The sequence below is a fragment of the Typopeltis vanoorti genome, chromosome 12 (genome assembly GCF_054136105.1).
Source record: "Typopeltis vanoorti isolate ZY-2024b chromosome 12, IOZ_Tvanoo_1.0, whole genome shotgun sequence".
In the NCBI taxonomy this organism is placed as follows: Eukaryota; Metazoa; Arthropoda; class Arachnida; order Uropygi; family Thelyphonidae; genus Typopeltis; species Typopeltis vanoorti.
The window spans coordinates 104824260-104846107 of record NC_143560.1 but is presented as its reverse complement, the minus strand read 5'-3'; the positions used below and the strand labels follow the sequence as shown (position 1 = coordinate 104846107).

The 21848-nt window shown below is 35.4% G+C and overlaps 1 protein-coding gene across 3 annotated transcripts in view; it reads left to right on the top strand.

Annotated features, from left to right (window-relative positions):
* The window catches only part of LOC150101102 (astacin-like metalloprotease toxin 1), a 210030-nt gene that overhangs the window by 62110 nt on the left and 126072 nt on the right, over positions 1 to 21848 (top strand). Inside the window, exon 1 of one of the 3 annotated variants that reach the window (XM_090401790.1) lies at positions 15762 to 15884. The exons of the other annotated variants lie outside the window; for them this stretch is intronic. The gene's annotated coding sequence lies outside the window, so the exon portion shown is untranslated. Of the gene's footprint in view, positions 1 to 15761; positions 15885 to 21848 lie in introns of those variants that run through there. 3 annotated transcript variants of the gene reach the window in all.

Genomic DNA, 21848 nt, shown 5'->3' with positions numbered 1-21848 from the left:
TTATATATTAATATAACATATTATAACATATTAAAATTTTACCCAAATTGGTCGATTCGTTCCCTATCTGTATCAGACAGACATGGCGAAGCTAACCGATAATATTTGCTTTAAAGTCATTCTGGCAGTTAGCCTAAAATAAAAAATCCACAAGGGAAGCTAATTTTGTCAAGATAAATCAATGAGCACTATGTTAGCCAAACATTGCTGTTTCTTAATTCTTAGGTATTATTTATTTTTGCGATCCGAAATATCATTATAAATAAAATCCAAATAATAACATTAATTTTTTGCTCATGCAAATAGCGCGTGAAAACCAAGCCAAACGATAATTTCTTGATTGTATTCTGATGCTTTGTGAACTTGTAAATTCCCAAAATTCTCGATAAAATTGAAGCATAAAAATACGATTAGTCAGTTTACCGAGAAAGGAATTTCTTCTTATGGTGTCCAAATAAGCAGAAAATATCTTCATCAGACCTTACATTCTCGGAATTAAGTGACTCAATATATGACAGTGGTAGTTTACTGTTGGTCATCATTAATTAACTTTAGTACAAGTTTTCTTCTTTTTTTTTATTTCGTTTTCTAATGCTAGTATAACCGTAGTGTTTGTATTATAAACACTGGCATAGAACTGCATGCGTGCTTTAATTTTAAAATGGTCAGCTATGAAGTTGCTTTTATGGTAGAATGAGGAAGCACTCATTTATTAAGTTAGTGGTGTACACCCATTTATACCTACGCAGTATACAACTTAGTCCTCTTTATTATTATTATTATTATTTTTTTTTTTTTTTTTTACTCTGCTAGTTAAATGTAACTCGAATCATATGCCGTTATTTTTGAAGAATTGTTTTTAAAGGTCATATGACCATGCAAAAATAATCACCTAGGAATGGACTTCAACTGTTTCAACGTTTTATTAGCTCCTTCATCATGCGATTGTGACTTGGATCCTGTGGAAGCTGTCGTATGATACGCTGACTTTTGTGAATTCTTTGAAAAATTCTTTTTATATTATTAACTTGTTCTAAGGAAATGCAAAGGAAGTGAGTTTAAGAAAGATACGAGATATTATAAAACACTCGTAAGAAATGAATTGGATAACGATATTGTTCTTCAACTTCAGTTACAACCAGATGCTGGTTTTAACTGAAGCTTGTAATGCATTTTACTAAGGTAACGAATTCAAAACATTTTAGTAAAAAAAAAAAAAAAATCTGTACATGATGCCAGAGTAGATGAATGGTTAATAATGAAACACAAGGACTATTTCTTCAGCCATATTTAAATGGTTTATTTTGTTGGCGATGGGACAATTAGCATCGCATCGTACATTAGAGTGCAAAAGTTCTTCATCTAATGAGGAAACTCTAAGGCTAACCTACTATCTCAGTAACGATAACCTCAAAACAGTAGACGTGCAAAGGACTCACAAATAATGGCGCAGTCTTAAAAAAAAAAAAAAAAAAAAAATCTGAGTCATGTATCACTAGACAGGATGAACTGTCTCTCCTTGGACTGACATTTACCTTCACCCTCTCTTGGCACAAACGCATCACATCCATAGCTTCTAAAAAAATAAGCATTCTTTTCAGATCAAGAAGTTATTTTACACCTATCCAACTACTAACCCTATACAAATCCCCAAATCGCCCATCAAATACTTTTTCGCACATTTGGGGTGGTGCACCTAAATCTCCTTAAAAATTCTTAAAAACAGGGAAGAGCAAATCAGCTCATAAGCGACCGTTCCCTTATAGGCTCTCTTCAACGTCTGTCTCAGCTCTGTGTCTTTTCTACACGTACTTTATGGTCGTTGTTTCAGTGAATTGGCAAACATCATTCCTCCACTTGCTGTTAGGCTTGTTAAAACAAGCGCAGCTGCTGTCCAACATCCCATAAAACTCATCATCGATCCTCCTTCTCCTCTTCTTCATTTATTCCATTTACCCCTGTCCTCTGGAACACCCTTCCTCACGATGGGCTTCCCAACAAGTTCAACCTACAGCTCTTTAAGAAGAATGTCAATATGCTTCTTCTTTCTCAACCCTTATGTGCACCTCATAAATGGCACTGATTTCCCATAGGTTCTTGTACCTCTCGTGTGTGGGATAAGAACTGTATGCCCACACTTCATAGAACCGAGCTTGGCAATGTGCCAAGAATAGTCAATTCATGCTGAAGGAGAAAAAGAAATAATGGATGTACGAATTGGTCACCAACACGCGAAATCACGTGCTTTGTACGTAAATTTTCCAACTGTTGTACAAGCAAAATAGTTACCACTTTAATAATACAATTTTTATAAAACAAAAACTAATTTTCCGACGTACTATAATAAACACTCATTCCACGAAACTCACTGATTACCCTATTATCGGAATGGATTATCCTTCTGGCATGCGCAGAAGTGTCGAAGGATTTCGCATCTGTGGGCGTACGATAAATATAAGATTAAGATAGCCAAAAGTGCACACGGGATTAAATTAATCCAGTTTGCATTCATTGCCAGTAAACACAAAGATGTAATTATTACCTTCTATGAAACGATGATTAGGCCTTATGAAAGACTTGCAATTATGTAAAAATAAAAATGTGATTAATAAAATGTACTAATGTACTATCGTTTACAATGGTATGTGACTCACCCATGAAGCCTATAGCTTCATGGCCCTCACCCATGAAGCTATAGGTTTCATGGGTGAGAGTCACATAAATAAACAAAAATTAAGTTTGGAGTCACCATGTAAGAAATTATATGCTAGAATATGCTTTTATTCAGCTTGGCAAAGCGAATAAAAAGATTTGGGTGATATTCAGAAAACTATAATATTATAAAAGTAGAAAAAAATAGTCAATTGGAATAAACCTCCTCACAATATTAGATACACCAAAACGATTCCAGGAAGCTGCAAACTGATATTCGAAAGCCAGAAGAGCTGTTTTTCTTTATGATTGATGCAGGAGATTACCAAAGGCGTTTTACATTCGAGGAGTCTGTCTTTATTCTAATGGTAATAAGATTTGCTTCCTTGCATCGGATATAATATTGAGATATGTCAAGAACGATCTGTAATTTTACCGTGGTGTTATTTTTTGTGATAGATCCACTTGAAATGAAAGTTATTCAATCAATTGCGCAAAGGCATCAGCCAATAATAATCTTAACAAGATTCCTGCGCACTCTTCGGCAATTTAGAGTAGCAATACGCAAAGAGGGATCTATTAAATGTATTATCTCCAAGCGCAGGAGGTAGGTAATATGCTTAACTCTGAGAACCTGAAACGCGCACGCACATACACATATATATATACACACACACACACACACACCTTTCCCCAGTAGCTTTTTATCGACCAGTATTCACCGTCGTCTTGCTAATTAATTGTATATAAAAGCCTGTCCAAACTACCTTCATGAAATGAGCTGTCAACAGCTCATTTCATGAAGGTAGTTGGATACATTATTTTATTTATGACTAATTATCTATGGCGAGACAACTCTGTAGCTCAGTTGGTATAGACGAGTCCTCTGGTTGGAAAGACCCGATGGACGGATGGGTTGAAGAAGAAGAATCAATGGTGAGACAACTAAGGCCAGTATATCATATCTGCAAACTGGGATTTAGCATCGTCTAAAATTTTTTATAAAATTTTACTTGAGTCCTAAAACAGATTGAGACGCAGATCTTTCTCAGAAACAAGATTTTCTTCTTCTGAACTATGACACAGACGCGTGGTTCTATGTCATTAGCATATCTGTTGTGAGATGTCATGTTTAATTTTAAAATATCATAAGTAATATTTAATTTTTTCAAAAAAATTAGATATTTTATATAAAATACAAAAGAAAGTTATGTATTGGATTAAAATGATACAATGTTTGAATGTTTTTTAATATTTTAAAGTGCATATTCTTCAATTATTAATGCACTTTTTTTATTATTTATATAACTATTTTTCAAATATTACTAAATCTGCTGATGACACGTAGAGAAAAGAAAGAATGGTAGTATACCCTTGGAGGGTAATGAATGGCAATGCTGTAGCCAATGAAGTTCTAACTGAGGCTCGGCTATTGCTGTTTCCCTCCTGCCATGATCAGAGCTTTATTAGCTCAATAATACCTTATCCCTACACTGTCCACTACAGATAACGGGGAATATGAAAAGCATTCTTGCTTCGCCCCTTTAAGCCAGTCCTTATAAGGACTATAAGGATTACACGTAGAGAGGTAGGCTTGAATTGACCTTGAGATGCGGTGATTAATACCCTAGGAGGGTAATGGATGGCAATGCTGTAGCCAACGAAGTTCTAACTGAGGTTCGGCTATTGCTGTTACCCTCTTGCCATGATCAGAGCTTTAATAGCTCAATAACACCTTATCCCTACACTGTCCTCTACAGATAACGGGGAAGATGAGCGGTCCTTATAAGGATTACACGTAGAATTTAAAAGAATTACTAAATAAATATATATATGAATTATACGTAAAATATTCTGTCTATGTAATGTGTAATACAGTAGCAAATATTTGTGTATTCGCGTGCTTGCTAAAACATGCTTTTGCATATTAATATTCCATGTTGTGTGTTCGCGTGCTTGCTAAAACATGCTTTTGCATATTAATATTCCATGGGCATCAGCAAAAAATTTTCCGGGGGGGGGTGAAGCTTAGAGACAATACAGTATTTATATTATATTATAGTACATTAGATATGTAAATACACAACAGCGAACGTTATATTATACTGTATATTTATACGACAAAGTTAAACCTGATGGTAGCACACTCAAGGTTGCATCTTGTGGGGGGGGGGGTTGAGTAGACGATTTGAGAATACACACTATACATCGCATACGACCTATGACTGGGCATCTGCAATGATCGCTAATTCATAAGTAGTAATAGAAGACACGACACAACATAAATAAAAAAAAATGAATTTTAATTAGGAAAAGATTTTTGGGAAAATTTTCTAGTGTTTTTTTTTTTCTGGGGGGGGGTGGTCCTTGGCCTCCCCTTTGGATGCGCCACTGGTCTGATGGTTATATGTAGTACAATAGCAAATTTTACTCAGTACTGTTTCTGTAAGTAGATTGAATAAGGATAGCCTCCAAGGTAAAATTAAGTATGGTATGTAGTATGTTATAAATTATAGACTACATAGGCAACCAATGTTGTCTGATTTTCGCATGACATGATTATTTTGGAACGGAAAAAAAAAATAGTCGATAGAATTTGTGATTTATTTTGCATTCTCAGAATGTACATGGCTTACGTAATAGAATGAGCATGCAGTAGTGAACTTGTATTTTCCACGGCGATTCATATTTTCGTAGTGTCTGTGCGAAATTGGAATTTACGCTGATATCAAGCCGCCAGGGGAATTATGGGAATGACAGCAGTCGATGACAGAGTCCTTGTTTCCTATCCCGACATTGGGTAATTTCTTGCAAGAGACCGTCTCGGAGCCTTGCTTCTAATTGAAACAAATCACTTTACACACCCCATTAGGCCTACTCGCATCATTAGTGGAAATGGTTCTTCTCTAGAACGACAGAACACAGGGGCAAAAAAGGTTGCTCTGAAATTTGCTGGCGATTCATTTACGTTCACGTGCATGCGAACAAAATGCTGGAGGCCTTTGTCTAGTTGGTCCTCCATGCTTAAACTCTCGGCCAGGTGTTCGACAGGTACGGCTTGTGACTCGATCCGATGCAGCTGCCACGCATGCCGTACTAGCCGGCTGCATTTTGTTCAGAAATCATGTGTTCGAAACCCCCGTCTTCCCCCTTCGTCAGTCATCGGAAAGATAATACGGGTGAGACGGGACATGGAACGAATATAATTCAGTATATGAATGAAACCCTAAATGCGTTTTTGATCAAATAGGAAATGAGGTAATTAGGATTATAACCTTCGCAGAAAATAGGGAGTAGTTTAATCACAAAGCGGAACAGAGTAACGAACTTTGTACCGGTCTTTTTTTTTTTTTTTAATTGTTCAAAATAATATATTCAGATAATTGTCTTAATGTGTCAATTTTTTTTATATATTTTTTATTTTTTTTTATCCATTTGAATATATTCTTCTCAATACATGCAATGTTATTGATTCAAAAATTGGACTGCAGCTATGTAAGTTATAAATTCGATATCATGAATGTGCGTGTGTGTGTGTGGTCTTTCCTGTTTTATTGCTTGTCCTAGCTCTTGTGGTGGTTGCAGTATTCTCAACTATTTTCGCCCAGTTTTGAACGTCAACGTTAGAAAGCGCCATAATTGATTATGGGGGGGGGGGAAATGACTGTAATGTTTGTCACTAATATTATATATATATTATATTAAATATTAAGGCAAACTATATACGTAACTTTTATTTTTAAATTATAAATTGCTTTTTGATATTTAAAAATACACCTTTTTTTTTTATTAATAGAGCTTTTATTTAAGGAAAGATTGAAGGTGCAGTGTGATGCTCACAATGAGCGAGTAAATTGCCCACAATAATCTCATCACCTACAATTTAAAATCCAGATGAAGGGAGAAAGAGCCAAGGACTCAGTCCATCAACCAATTAAGTTCAAAGTGTGTTATGAAGATGAAACAAAAACCTTGGGATGGCAATGCTGTAGCCAATGAAGTTCTAACTGAGGCTCGGCTATTGCTGTTACCCTCTTGCCATGATCAGAGCTTTATAGCTCAATAACACCATTCCTTACACTGTCCTCTACAGATAACGGGGAAGATAAAAAAAACATTCTTGCTTCGCCCCTTTAAGCCAGTCCTTATAAGGACTAAGTGTGTTATGAAACAAAATGCTAAATATATATTAAAAGCAGAATCTGTAATAAGAAGTTGAAGTTGGATAGCTAAATCTGTTTTGTATGGAAAAGCAAAGAAATAAATCGTAATGGAATATATGATATAATAATAATAACTTACTGCTATACTTACTATTGTTTGAACCATTGCCCTGGGAAGTTAAATTTGCTAAACAAGTTTTTGTATTGTAGCAATGTTCTGATCAGTCATTTATATGCATATATTAACATTAGTGTATAGGTGCACATCAAAGTACATGCTTACAGACATTATACGTATACAATCACATTTATTTCCCCCACACACTACACCGATGCGTTACTTGTTTATTTCATGTGTTCAGGAACAGTTCATGTGTAGACTGAGTATTCTGGAAGAAGAGATTTGTTCATGGCAAAGGTGTGCTGAGAACACGTTTGTTTTTAATTTTATTTGCTGTTACTACCAGGGGCTAGAGGTAAGTCAATTCAACGCAACAATCCCACCAACTCCGATAACTGAAGGAATAAAAATAATAACACTTATTGGCTGAAGTTAAGCAGAAACCAGGCTTTAATTTGAATTAGTCTCTTAGCATGAGGGTAGATGTTTCTTTCAAGAATTTTTTTCCTTCTCTTATGTAATCCTTACCAGAAACTATAATGATCCATTTTGAGCAAGTTGTTCTCGAGTAAAGTTTAACTGTACATAAAAAACGATGTTAAGTCTCAGGTAGATGTAGTCTCAAGGATTTTCTGTGCATTAAGTTACACATACGAGCAGACCTGAAAGAGAAATGTCCTTGGAAAGCAGCAGCTGCTGGAGGACCACCATTTGAGTAGTTCCCTCAGCGATTTTCGATAGAGATTTTGGCGACTCCTCTCATCCTCAAGGACAGTGTCATTTCCCCCAAGGTGAACAGTTTTCTTACGTCCATGTTACAGCTGTCTGTGGTGGAAAACTTGACAGCAATTCTTTTTATTTTTAATTCAAGCAGCAGCACAATGCGAATGTTTTGTGGAATTAATATGGAGATTTAACCAGTGGGTTAGTAAGAGTTGTATATCTTTTCTGAAAGAATAATGTCGACATCATTTCTTTGAAACATTGTTTGATAATATGTATATTATCATTATATGAGTGATTATCCCACCAAAATTCACAAAATTCATTTATTATAAGGGGGAAAAGTCGTGATTCCCATACTAATTAACTCCCCCCCACACACACACACCAAGGAGAGCAAGCAAAGCAAACGATTTTTTAATATTAATTACTTCATATATAAATCACGTCGATTTGAGTATTATTTCATTGGCATGGATGTCTGCGAATGACTTTGGGTGGCAAGAAATGAACTTCGTCGTCTTGTATAAGACCATCGTCCTCCTTACTGGAGGCTTGAAGTGACTTGGAAAAGTTCTGTTTGGTAACGTTTTCCCGAGTATCTACCACTTAATGATGTACAATTAATTTCCAACCTTTCGTGGGGGATATTCCCATCAAAATAAACATTATTGGCCTTCCAGGAGAGTCAAGTACATAAAATAAAAGGCATTAACCTCAAATTATACATTTAGAGTGTAAAATACTACCAGCGAATATGTTTTTAGTTTTATGTTTTATATAAAATATAACGTATGCTTAATATTTTACTTATAAATTTTAATAAAACATTTGAAATAATTTAAAACTTTTTTAAACTTCTGAAATTTTAATAAACACCTTTAAATATTTGCAATCATATTATTACAACAATGGTCTGGAAAAGAAAAGGTTTCTGAAGAAATCAAGAATTCCTGTGTCCTCCTTCTCACTCCTACATTGTATGGGAAAGACTGTCAGCAGCACTCAAGGATTATATTGGACCTGTTCCTCACATACGCACAAAAGAAGAAGTAGAAACTGCAGTTACAAATCTCACACAACAAATTAATTCTGCTATAAAGGTAGCTTCCTCCTACAAATCTGCCCGCAAGCCAGATCGTTTGCCTGAAGACATCATGAACTTAATCAGAGACAAAAACAGAGCTTGAAAAAGATTCCATAACACGTGTGCACCACAAGATAAAACAAATCTAAACAGACTAAATGGGGCAGTAAGAGATGCACTGAAAGCTCATAGAGACTATGTATGGGATGAAAAGTTATCCTCCATTTCACCTAGTGATCACTCCATCTGGGGACTACTGAAAAATACCAAAAACAAAGGCAGATCAATTCCCCCAATATTAACCGATCAGGGCCTTGCTCACACAGATGTGGACAAAGCAGAGGTTATAGCGCACAGCTTGGAAGAGCAATGCAGGCTTTCGTATGGAAACCTTGACTTTGACCACATACATAAGATTCACAGCATGGTCAGACATTCACTCAAACTTCCTATCACCAGCACTGACCATATTGCATCAACATCACCTGCTGAGATATATGACATTATTAAAAATTTAAAGAACAAAAAAGCTCCTGGACCAGACGGCATTACTAATCGTGTGATTAAACTTCTGCCCCGGAGGGCAGTAGTGTACCTGACCAGTATAATAAATGCAATTTTAAGATTTCACTATTTTCCTTCCACCTGGAAACTGGCTGACGTAATTCCCATACATAAGCCAGGCAAAGACTCACACCTACCCCAAAATTATCGTCCAATCAGTCTCATCTCAAATCTGGGTAAGGTTGCAGAGAAGGTCATCCTCTCACGACTTCAGACCTCAATAAATGACCTAAACATCCTTCCAAAAGAACAATTTGGTTTTAGGCAACACCATAGTACTACCCAGCAAATCCACAGAATTGTTGAATACATCACAACCAGCTACAACTGGCGCCAGTGCACAGGCGCTGTTTTCCTAGACTTATCCAAAGCATTTGACAAAATCTGGCATTTTGGACTCCTGCACAAGCTTATCTCAGCCGGCATCTCACCTAAAATGGTTCATTTAATCCACTCATATCTTCAAAATAGATCAATGCAAGTAAAAATCAACGGTTCTACATCCTCCCAGCGCCACATCTTTGCTGGAGTGCCGCAGGGATCTCTACTGGCTCCGTTGCTGTTCTCTGTATACATGTCAGACATCCCGCACAATCCGATGACTTCAATTTTGGCCCTATATGCGGACGATACGGCAATACTAACCAGATCTCTCAGACCCCTTTTCATTACCAGAAAGCTTCAAGAAAACATTCTAAAGCTGGAGGGTTGGTTCTCTAAGTGGAGATTGGAAGTCAACCCCCAGATAAGCTCAGCCGTTCTTTTCTCAAAAAGGCCAATGTCTCCTGTAGGAGATTTGTTACTATTCAATACTAAAATTCCCTGGCAGTCAGAAACAAATTACCTGGGTGTAATTCTCGACAAAAAGCTATCTTTCAATCAACACACCAAGTCTGCGTGCACAAAGGCGTCTAAAGCCATAGCACAGATCTATCCGCTAATTAATAGAAATAGCAAGCTCAGCAACAGAATCAAATTGCAACTATACCAGATGATAATTCGTCCTATAATCACCTATGCCTCTCCGGCCTGGAGCCACACCTCTAATGCTAACATCATCAAAATGCAGCGAGTGCAGAACAAGTGCCTGAGAATGATTCTGAACGCCCCGTGGTATGTTAGAAACAATCTACTCCACAGAGACACAAATATTCCCTATATTTTCTCTTTTCTACGATCCTCAGCCACCAAGTTTTTCCTAAAGACGTCCACACATCCCAACGATTTGGTTCAACAAGCTACAGCATACGATCCAACGGACATATTCAAATATAGAAGACCAAAAGCTATATTGGCATCCTTTAGTGATGCATAATCTCCATGCCCAATCAGGGCGAGCATTCTGCTCATAAATTTTACCTTCACTGTAACCACAACAGATAGCGGGGAATATGAAAAGCATCTTGCTTCACCCCTAAAGACATAAATGCCAATTGTCAAGGTTTTTGAAGTATGACAGTGAGGCCGAGCCAGTTGAATCCAATACCCTTGGAGGGTAATGGATGGCAATGCTGTAGCCAATGAAGTTTTAACTGAGGCTCGGCTATTGCTGTTACCCTCCTGCCACGATCAGAGCTTTAATAGCTCAATAACACCTTATCCGTACACTGTCCTCTACAGATAACGGGGAAGATGAAAAGCATTCTTGCTCGCCCCTTTAAGCCAATCCTTATATAAGGTCTTTTTGAAGTATGTCATTTATTAGAGCTAAATTGATCATTTGTAAAATAAAATATAATTTTTGGAACACATCGTTTGAAAAAATCCTTCAGTGAATAAATTTACCATTGGCAAATTAAAATGCGAAAAAGCTATTTCTGTCCTTCCTTCCTTCAGGATGATAGCTTATGGCGTCATCTTGTTTCGTTATCATCTCGGAACTTTCGAGCTGGCCAATTTCAACATTGTATTTCATAATCGAAAATCTTAAAAATTAATCATATATTAAACGTGATACAAGCAAAGTTCTAATTAATTAAATTATTAAATGCCACGAACCCAGCATAAACTAATCTTTTCCCAACTGCAATTTCAACATGTATAATAATTTCCTCCAAATATTCAAAATGAAAAAATCTTCATTTTTTATTACGTTGGCGTGCCACTAGTTGATTCCCAGTGTGCCAAAATGGTACCCGTAGCATCACTTGAGAAGCAAATACTTCTAGGTATATAGTAGGGGTCAAGGTTCCTCCGACGAAAACATCGAACTCGACCAGTCTGTCAAACAATGTAAGGTAGCTTAGCAGGTAAAGAAACCCAATCATTCTTGGAAACGCTGCAGTGAAGCTTACAAAAGAAAATGCTGTTAGGAAGGATCGGTTACTGAAGGTAAGAAAAATAGCCTTTGATATTTGCACTCCAAATATCAAAGGCCAAATGGAGTCGAATAACCTGCCAAAAATAAGTGATTTAGTTAGAGAAACATTCATGCTGTAAAGGATGAAGGGACAAGTATGAGGAGACATCCGATATGGATTGGTATTAAATCTGCAATCAACAACCTGGACAGAACAACGACCCCTGTGGTCATTCAGATGAAAGTACAATACAGTTTATGTAAATATTTTTTTCCCTTTGGATTTTTATTAGAATTAAAATTGAAGAGATATCGCCATGAAATTATTTAACAAACCAAAGATGGCAATTGGGAAAAAAAAAAATATTTAAAAAAATAAATATCATAAAAATCGTACAAAAGAATAAAGTTACGAAATTCACACATCTGTTTGACTATAAATTGATTCAGTCTGAACGAGTTTGGCATGAACATCTGCCTCAAAAGTCAATAATGAACAAATGTCATGCCTTGGGCACGCGTATTTTTAAGTGTTGTTATCGAAATGGGTCAAGCACGGCAACTGGAATTATCAACAGGAAGTGCTTCGACTTTATGCTTACCACCATCCAAATAATAACAAATAAATGCAGGAAAAGACCTTTACTCTAATTAATGAACGAAGCCGGCTGTCTGTCTTGTCGCTATCAAGCAATTTAACAATACAAAGATAAATGCATTCGTTTTATGAATTAAATGGGATAAAAAACTTGCGAAATACGGTGCCTTTCACTAACCGAATTTAACGAGTGTAATTAGTTTTATGGGAGAGAAAGGAAATTAAGAAAATTTCTCTCTTTCCACGTCATTTTTGTAAATTATTCCGTAAGTTGTTGCGAACTACTTTGTTGTTTCTGACCCATTAGCGTAGAAGCACGACGGACTGTTACTCCAGGGATCTAAGTTAGAGAAAATTTTACGATTCTCTATTTGATATATATTCTATTTCATATACATTCTACCAAATGATTAAGCAGGCAGACAAGTTATTGAGTAAGATGATTTTTTCCTCAATTACAAGTTCTAAAAAATCATAATCTATTAAATGACTTGAGTTTTTTACTTATAAGGACTGGCTTAAAGGGGCGAAGCAAGAATGCTTTTCATCTTCCCCGTTATCTGTAGAGGACAGTGTAGGAATAAGGTGTTATTGAGCTATTAAAGCTGTGATCATGGCAGGAGGGTAACGGCAATAGCCGAACCTCAGTTAGAACTTCATTGGCTACAGCATTGCCATCCATTACCTTCCAAGGGTATTATAATCATCGCCGTTCTCCAAGACCCCCTCCCACCCCTTGAGTTTTTTCTTTAATTACTGATTTTTATATAAAAATATCATTAATACTGTAGAATGGTGTATTAAGTATTTACAAGTTTTTTAAATATAATTATCATATTCATCAAAATCTTTTAATAATAAAATAATTATTTTTATTTTTACTTTTTATTATATATGTTTCATCAAAAGTCACGCAATGTGTCGTCAGTAATTCTTAATTATTCGACTCATATTAACAGGAAAAAAAATAAAAAACGTGATCTTTAGTTTTTTTTTTCCAATACTGTTTTTCTGATGCGAAGCTCTCAGACTTTTGCAATAATTTCTGAGACCTTGAGTGTGTGTTCTAAGTGCGAGGCTCTGTATTGTTTAACCCCGAAGTATGATTTCATCATCTGCTGTATGCGAAGTGGGGAGTACATTAACCATTTCTTCATAGTAGAAAAAGTGTCACACCCAGCTTGGTTGTGACGTATCCAGCAGATAGCATATTTATAGCGAACTGCAATAAATATTTTGTAATACGAATGAGGATAGACCTTGAATTTTTCTTTTCTTTTTCTTTTTTTCTTGTAGTCTGCTTAATCGTGTTCTAAACAGGCAATGGACAGCAAAGATAACCTTGAAAGAGAAAGTGGGACTTATCGCGATGACCTAAACTAATAAAAACTCAGAGTTGGCCTCGAATTTCACAGACAGTTATAATTGTCTATGTCCCTGTTGAATTGGGTCTTATGAACTAAAACTGGGACCCCACACTCCTAGGACGTTAAAGACAAATCAATATTAACTAGACATCACTCACGACTCCGATCAGACCCACGTCTGATTTCTGAAATCAGCTACTGTTGGGTGTGGGAGGAGGAATTATTCGGTTGGTTTAGATTGCGATAAAGGGAGGGTGTTACGTCTGTAAATTGCGTGTATTCTAGCTAGTTTGCATGTTTTGCACAATAAACCCCACGTCTTCGTAACAAAACACTTTATCCTAATACGTTGATGCAGTGGCACACTCAGGATTTAATCTTGGGGGGGGGGGGGCACTCAAGATTTTATTTTTGGGGGTTTCGTAAAGTATAATTCTTCTTCCCTGACAGTTAGGTGTTACGTTCCTTAAAACGAATCAAAATTATCCTTTACTCAATGGTTAAAAGAAACTGGATGATGCAATCTTCAGTGACATCCAACATACCAAGTTCAGCCTGCTTGCGACTAGCTAACTAGATATCTTGGGATCGACTGAGAATGGATGGCATGAACAAGTACGTCAAACTACCAGCATTCAAAGCTCTTCATTTAAACCATTTTGGCTAATTATTGTAATGAATATTAATAGAAAAAAGTTTAAAACATTTTTTAAACATATGATTTAATATGTATAATATTATAATACTTTAATATAACAATTCATTTCTGAAAGTTATTTTATATTTATGCTGCTATACATGACGTCAATTTTTTTATTATATATATTATATATACATATAAATACATATACAGGATATTTATATATACATCAATTGGTATCATGTGTGTGTGTATGTATATATATATATATATACATATATATATATATATATACATACATATACAGCATATTTATATATACATCAATCGGTATCGTGTGTGTGTGTGTGTGTGTGTGTGTGTGTGTGTGTGTATATATATATATATATACATATACAGCATATTTATATATACATCAATCGGTATCATGTATGTATAGCATATGTATATTATATTATACCACATTTTTGCACGCATATACATTTTATATTTTGTTAAAAAAATTACTTTAAAAGTGTAGGCTATGTTTTTAGAATTAAAATTAGTTATTGAATTATATATAAAATATAAGTCACGCTGTTATTTCTAAAAATAATAAAATTATCTTAATTAATAGCATAAAACGTATCTTTTTCGAGAAATTGATTTTAATTAAGAATAATCAAGTAGTCACCGCTACAAATTTCATTGACTTGTGTCATCTCAAAGCGGTAAAAAGTTTTAAAATAATTAAAAACTTAATTATAATTATCATTAGCTTTGTTTTTGCTTGGTAACTCTTATTAAAACTTTTATAGTATTTTAGAATTTTATTTCTACTTCAATTTTCAAGTTAAATTTTATCTAGTTTTAATAAACCATACTATTTTAAATATTCGTAAGAATTAAAAATGGCAGAGTGGTGATGTCTGATTGCGCTATGTTCATCGATGTGAATAATGTTGGTTAGCTTAAGACTCGATGCTCGGATAAATGGCGTTATGATGAGATTGCTTCTGAAACTCTCTGAAAAAAAAAAAAGTGGGGGGGGGCTTAATCCGTTACAACATATTTTGAGATGGGGGAAGGAATTTTCGAAAACTTTCCCAGATTCCCAGACATATATATATATATATTTGGACATTTTTCGTTAGGTCAGTATTGATTCAGTTAGCAGTGTTAGAAGTACTAAAACGGAAACAGCGCGTACTGCAGAAATCTCAAATGCCATTCTTATTTGAAACTTGGAATCAAATATTATACATAACTGTTAAAAGTATACAAATAGAAATAACGACAAGACGTATTGACGTTATGGTTTCTAAAATTTATGGCATAACATTGACTGGGAGATACAAGCTTCGAAAAAAAAAAAAAAAATTGTGCCACCATGTAACAATCCCTTATCAATTGTTTAGTCTCAACTTCTACAACAGCTGAAATAGAATTAAAACTATCCAATGATATTTCCTGTGTTGTGTCATTCTTCTTAGTTGGCTTGATACTCCAGTAAGCAGATCGATCTGTCCACACTCACTCCAGACACCATCTTCTTCCGAGCAGCTCTGTCTGTTGTTATATTAACAGTGAGCCCCACCAAGCGTTTGCAGTTTCAGCCCTAGGATACGAGACCAATTCATCTTGGTCTGAGCTCCCCGCACGTTGTTTGTATCTCATAGTGAGAATTAAAGGTATTCAAATTTCATAAACCAAAGATATAAGAAACATACAGAATATCTTGTTATATAAATTTATATACTTTTATTATAATGTCTTTGCTTTAATAATAATAATAAAAGGTTTATGCAAATACTAGGTGTAAGTATTAAAATCGGCAGACTAGTGGTGTTGATAATATAGAGAGCTGACTACTTCTCGTATCATTTTTATTTATTTTTTAAAAGGTAGTTTAGGGCAGTATGACAATGAAATCTCTGACTGGTTGAAGAAAGGTCTACTTTAGTTTGATTATAGGCTTGCCATATCAACGCATTTCAAAAGTATTAAGTAATAATAATAAAAAAAAAATTGGAAGTTGTTCAACTCCACCTGTTTGGCCGTTTCATATTTTATCTACCCTTTCTGTCAGTGCAAACAAAGCGATATAACAAAAAATGCATTAGTTGCAGATTCCCACTGAGGATGACACACATAATTATACAAAATGAAAGTTAGTGACATAAAAAACGGATGCGACTGCGTTAAAAGTAACGATTTTTTTTTTTTAATTAAATCACCGAAGGACACTCCTGACGTGTTGCTTCTTATAGCAGCGACATCTGCTCGAGGCTTATTACATAAGACAAAAATGACCTAGGCTTGGGAGTGGAGGTAATAAAAACTAAGAATATTTTTTTTTAACTACTTCTAAGACACTTCTTTGCCGGAAAGGTAATTTGACGAAATTATAAGAAACAGTTCTGTCACGTAAAATGTTCACAGAAAAAACTACTCAAAGAATACCATCCCTCTTCCCGGAAATGGGGTGTGGTGATTAGTACCATTCTTTAATTGACTTCCGGTGCTTTTTTTTCTTTTTTTTCCTCCCCTTCTTGAATGTCGGACTTCATTCTTTTCCTATAATGGTGCTTCGATGTGAATTTGTGGAAGCATTTACCTTTCGCTCTATAAATAAATAAATTTATTTATTTTATTTTATTTTTTCAAGGACAAAAAAAAAAAAGATGAGAAAATTCTTACTATAGCTGGCATTTCAATCAGGTGACAGGGCGACTTAATTAATTCGCTGTAACATTTGAAACAAATCACGTCAATTTCCCATTCTGCCACCTGGTGGTAATTACTTTAAGTTCCATAATAACAATAAAAACTCATTTTTAATGAAGTCTTGAGTTTCATTGAAGAAACCTAATATCCAACCGTCAGAAATTCACATCACCATTGGTTTCTGTAAGATATTAATTCTCTTCTTGTATTATTGGTGCAGCGATCGATCAGCGAAAACCTATTAAAATAAGACAACCACGATTCCAAGTTCTCTGTTAGTGTTTATCAACATTATTACATGTCGAGGGGCTCCTATTCTGCTGCTGCTTGATTGAGAAAGCTAACGGTACGGCAAACCATGAAAGAAGGATTGCTTGTAACGTTACTATTAATAAATCATCCACTATGTAATATTAATGCGTGTCCCCCCAATCGCGCGTGCACATACACAAGTAGAATATCATATTGCAGACGTCTGCTCTTGTGAATAAATGGTTTGTTGCTTTCATTCGCCATGCTAGTCTCAGACACTTAAAGAAAAACAGTGCACATTTTTATCTAATTAAAGAAATATATTTTTTTTAAGTCCTTTACATTATTCGCAGAAGAAAAATATTTGGAAAGCTTGTCCTTGGCAGTTTCAAATAAAGTAACAAAAATGAAGGTTTGACATATAAGATGTTTAAAACTTTGCTACGGTGCTTTTTTTTTTTTTTTTTTTTTTTTCTCCTGTTGGATTTTTCACCTATAATTTAACATGCTGTTGGTAATAGATTTTTTTTTTTTTTTTTTTTGTGGTTGATGCTGTTGCTTTTCATTCCATTTAAATTCAATTATATTTTTACACTTCGTTCGTGTCTAATACTTTACCACTTTTTTTATTGATATTTTCTCAACTGTTATTTTTAAGTAAATTGATTGTGAAGATCAGTCTTTCCTTTTATTCCCCCCCCCCACACACGTATTCGAGGCTCAAAAGTGAAATAGTTCCTCAGGTCAGCTATTAGTGAAGCACCGAATTGTGTGGGTTACAGGTTTGTAGGTTAACAGGGTCAATATTCCTGTGATTATGACCTAAAACTTCCAAGATATTTTAAGCAGAGCTTGGTGTCCCAGTCTATAAAAAGACACAAAGTAAACGTGTTCTACAATTTTTACTCTATAGTTCATCTGAAACCCCCTATGTATACTTCTGTAAAATTTCATAATGCTAAAACGCCAGAACATTTTTATATGTTCGATTCTTTTTTTTTCCCCGTGGTTTTATTCAGGTGGTTTGAAGTTAATCGATCTCTGACACACGCAAAAAAAGATCGGAGACTTCGACAAACCGGAAACTCCAATTTTTAATCCCACAACACAGAAAAATCCACACCAGTACAAGTATTACGATTTACTATCACGAGATCGTGCCAGTTTTCTGCACTCTTCGAACGCCTTAAAAATAATCATGCTAGTCAGTGAGAGATAAAGCTGAAAACCAGCTACCCACCGATTTCCTAAAATTAGGACTTATAGCTCTGGCCTACTCCCTTTGAGAATTAAAAGTGTTAGTTCTGTTCTTTTGTTTGGACTATTGTTTTTTTAGTTTCCAATAGCTGCTTTGAATGTGTTAAGGAGAGCATAGTTATCCCTTCTGCCAAGAATGCCTGCAATGGTCTCAAAGCCTCCAGTAAACACGATGGCAGTTGATTTCCATTTACCGCTGTTCTTATTTTTATTGCCACATGGTCCATCCCGGCCATCACATATCACAAGGAAGATGTCAGTAATCTTCTAACTCATTTATCCAATGAGTTCAAGTAGGGTTCAAAAGAATCCCGGTTCAACCTAAATTCCCTCCATCAGTATTTCCTAACTATTACTCGCTTTCTCTCGCGTCCTGCCCACAGTCCTAGCCTATCCTAGGTCCTCAACCTTTCATAGATGCGATTGCCATAAAATATACTTAAGTATATTTATTATATAAGTATGCGAAATATTACTACGTGCAATTATTATAGTTTCTGCTGTTCCTCATTCAAAATGATTTCAGCTTTAATCGGATTGTGTCATATAATATTTATATATTTTTTTCTCTCTTACCTTTCTTGATATTACTGACCAGGTGGTTTGTACATATGCAAAAGGTTCTAAGAAAGCAGGTGCTTCACATTAGTAGGAAACATCTCAAAAAAAAAACCAGTTTCAATACGTAACATTGTCACATTTCATAGAAGGTGACCTCTGGCGGCTGTTGGGGGGAATGTACAATAATATTTTATATATTCCAAATTGCAATTTTGATTCATGATATTTTGAAATCGAAATTATCTGCTAAATGATAAGGTTAATTTCAGTAGATTATTTTCTGTTTAACAATGCAGCTTTATTTGAGTTACATTTTCTACAATAAATGAAATAGTAAATAAATAAAACAATTCATCTTCATTTTAGAAAATAGAGGCAACTCGGATACCGAAAGTTATATTCTCATAAGCTCGCTGGTAAATTTTCGAAACTTCAATTTTTTTTTTTTTTTTTTTTTTTTTTTTTTTTTTTTTTTTTTTTTGTAATCGGCTATAAAATATGGCTGGATTCATAATATGCTCCATTCTTAATACAATTATTTTAACTCTGAAAACATTTTTAATAAATAAATACGTATTTCGCTGTTAGATAACTTGCTATCCTGTACATATTTGTATTACAAAATTTCGAAACTTCAATTTTTTATATTACAAAATATAAAATATGGCTGGTTCCATAATATCCTCCATTTATAATTTTTTTTTTTTTTAAATACATATTATGCTGTTAATACAAGGTGGTCTGGTCCATGAATCACGAAGGGGTTTAAAATGTGAATAACTTTTTTGATGATGATTATTATTTATTTATTTCATTTTTTCCGTTATTCTAAGGAGCATTTGGGAAAATAATCATGGAAAAGTTCACAACCGAACAACGAACCAAAATCGTGCAATTTTCGTTCTCCAGATCTGACGGCTTCCAACTTCTTCCTGCGGGGTTACCTGAAGGAAAAGGTGGACGTGAACGAGCCCCCAGACAATCCAACAGCTGAAGGAGAAATTAAGGTTGCTTGGCCGCAGCGCCATAACAGCTGTCCTCGACTATGTCATAGATAGGGCCTGTCTTTGTTACGCCGAAAATCATTTACGTGATGTTTTTCATAACTACGAGTAATAAAAAAAAATCTTCAGGTTTCTGTGTTTCATTATATCAAAAAAATAATAATAATAAATAAAGTTATCAAATGTTTAAACCCCTTATGGGTCATCCTGTATAAATTTGGTTAACTGTCGTCTTCAGTTTTGTGCGTCTCTCCTTCTCTCCCCCCCCCGCCTCCCAATCTTCAGCCCTATTTGGGTTTACTGATCGCAATCCGGCCTTTGCATGAAGTTTAAAATAAAAATTCCTTTTCTCAAAAACACCCTTGCTTGGAAAGATCGGAATCACAATGGGAACATGGGAGTCCCAGGAGGATTTATAAGGACTGCGAATGCGGTTGAGGAATAAACATCTTAGATTAAATAAACGGCGTCTACTCAAATGTTAACTGAGACCGAAAACAGAGGCGGATGCCTCCCCCCCCCCCTTCAACTAATAAGGTGGTGATGTTGCAGTGTCGAAAAAAAAATCGCTACTCAACTCAAACTTATTTTCCAGGATTCCCTAATGAATTTTGTCTAGTAAGTAATGCTCTGGTATATCGCAAAGAAATAAAAATGCTCCAAGTTAGTGCGAAAAATCGTTATTATTTCGCCTATTTCATTCTTGACTATGTAATCGGCCTCTGCATTTTAGGAATGCGTGTACGAACATCATTCATTGTGTACGTAATTAGTTATTTTACTTAATCAGCAACTGAAACGGCAGTGAATGTTCGTCGCCAAGCTGGATTCGAAACAAAAAAGTACGTATCATTTCATGCTCTTTATTTGGAGTCGAAGAGTACTGGAAGCTTTCTTGGTTCCTTTTTTTACTTGGCAGAAAGAATGGAATAAACACGATTGGGGGTGATGATGTTCCTGTATAAAACAAAATACTAATTAAGGTAATTATGATCTTCAAAATTCTTATAAAAAGAAACGATTAGAAATAAGACTGGATTAAACGAAAATAACGATTGAAGAGAACAAAACTATGATTATGAAGGACTGATTATATGGAGACTCGTTGGAATGAAGATGAAAGCGACAATAGCAATGGATTTCTTAAATGCCTTAGCTGATTACTATCTAATTAAGAAGCTGGAGGGGTGGGGGCTAGATATTCTGCATTTGGTAATCATTAATGATTTATTAAGCACCTTTGGCGACGACGGACCACCATCCTAAAATGTGTCTTGTTTTTATCTTCTGTCGCAGACATGAAGTTTATCATTTTTGTTTGTTCCATCCGCCGTGAAGTGGATTGGATAATACCAGTTGCAGCAAACAGGACTGGTCTGAGAGGGGAGGTTAAAAAGCGACTGCCGCAGGGAGTCAACTTGTAAAAAGGCGCTGATCTTGGGAAACATCAACACCTTCTATTGGACATTTTGTCACCTGAAGCGTAATCTCACCCCAGAAAACAAATTATCCACGTCCATTCCCCCCCCCCCCTTGGGTTAGCTACAGTTGTTTTCAAGTATAACTTTCCTCATTCACTGATAGGGAATGTCTCAAAGAATGAGGTTGAGGATTGTGGACTCAGATTTCATCCACCTCTCATCACGTATCGAAATCACCTGCTCGAGAAAGTAAACATCGTTTATTTTGTTTTATTCTTCGAGATGATAAAGACGGTGGGTTATGCAATCCGTTCTTAGTTCCAGTATGACAGTGAATACGCTATTCCCCCCCCCCCCCCTTCATATTGAAGAAGGGGGGGGAACTGTGTCATCCATGGGGACGGAGTGAATTCACAAGTCGTCTAAATATTTC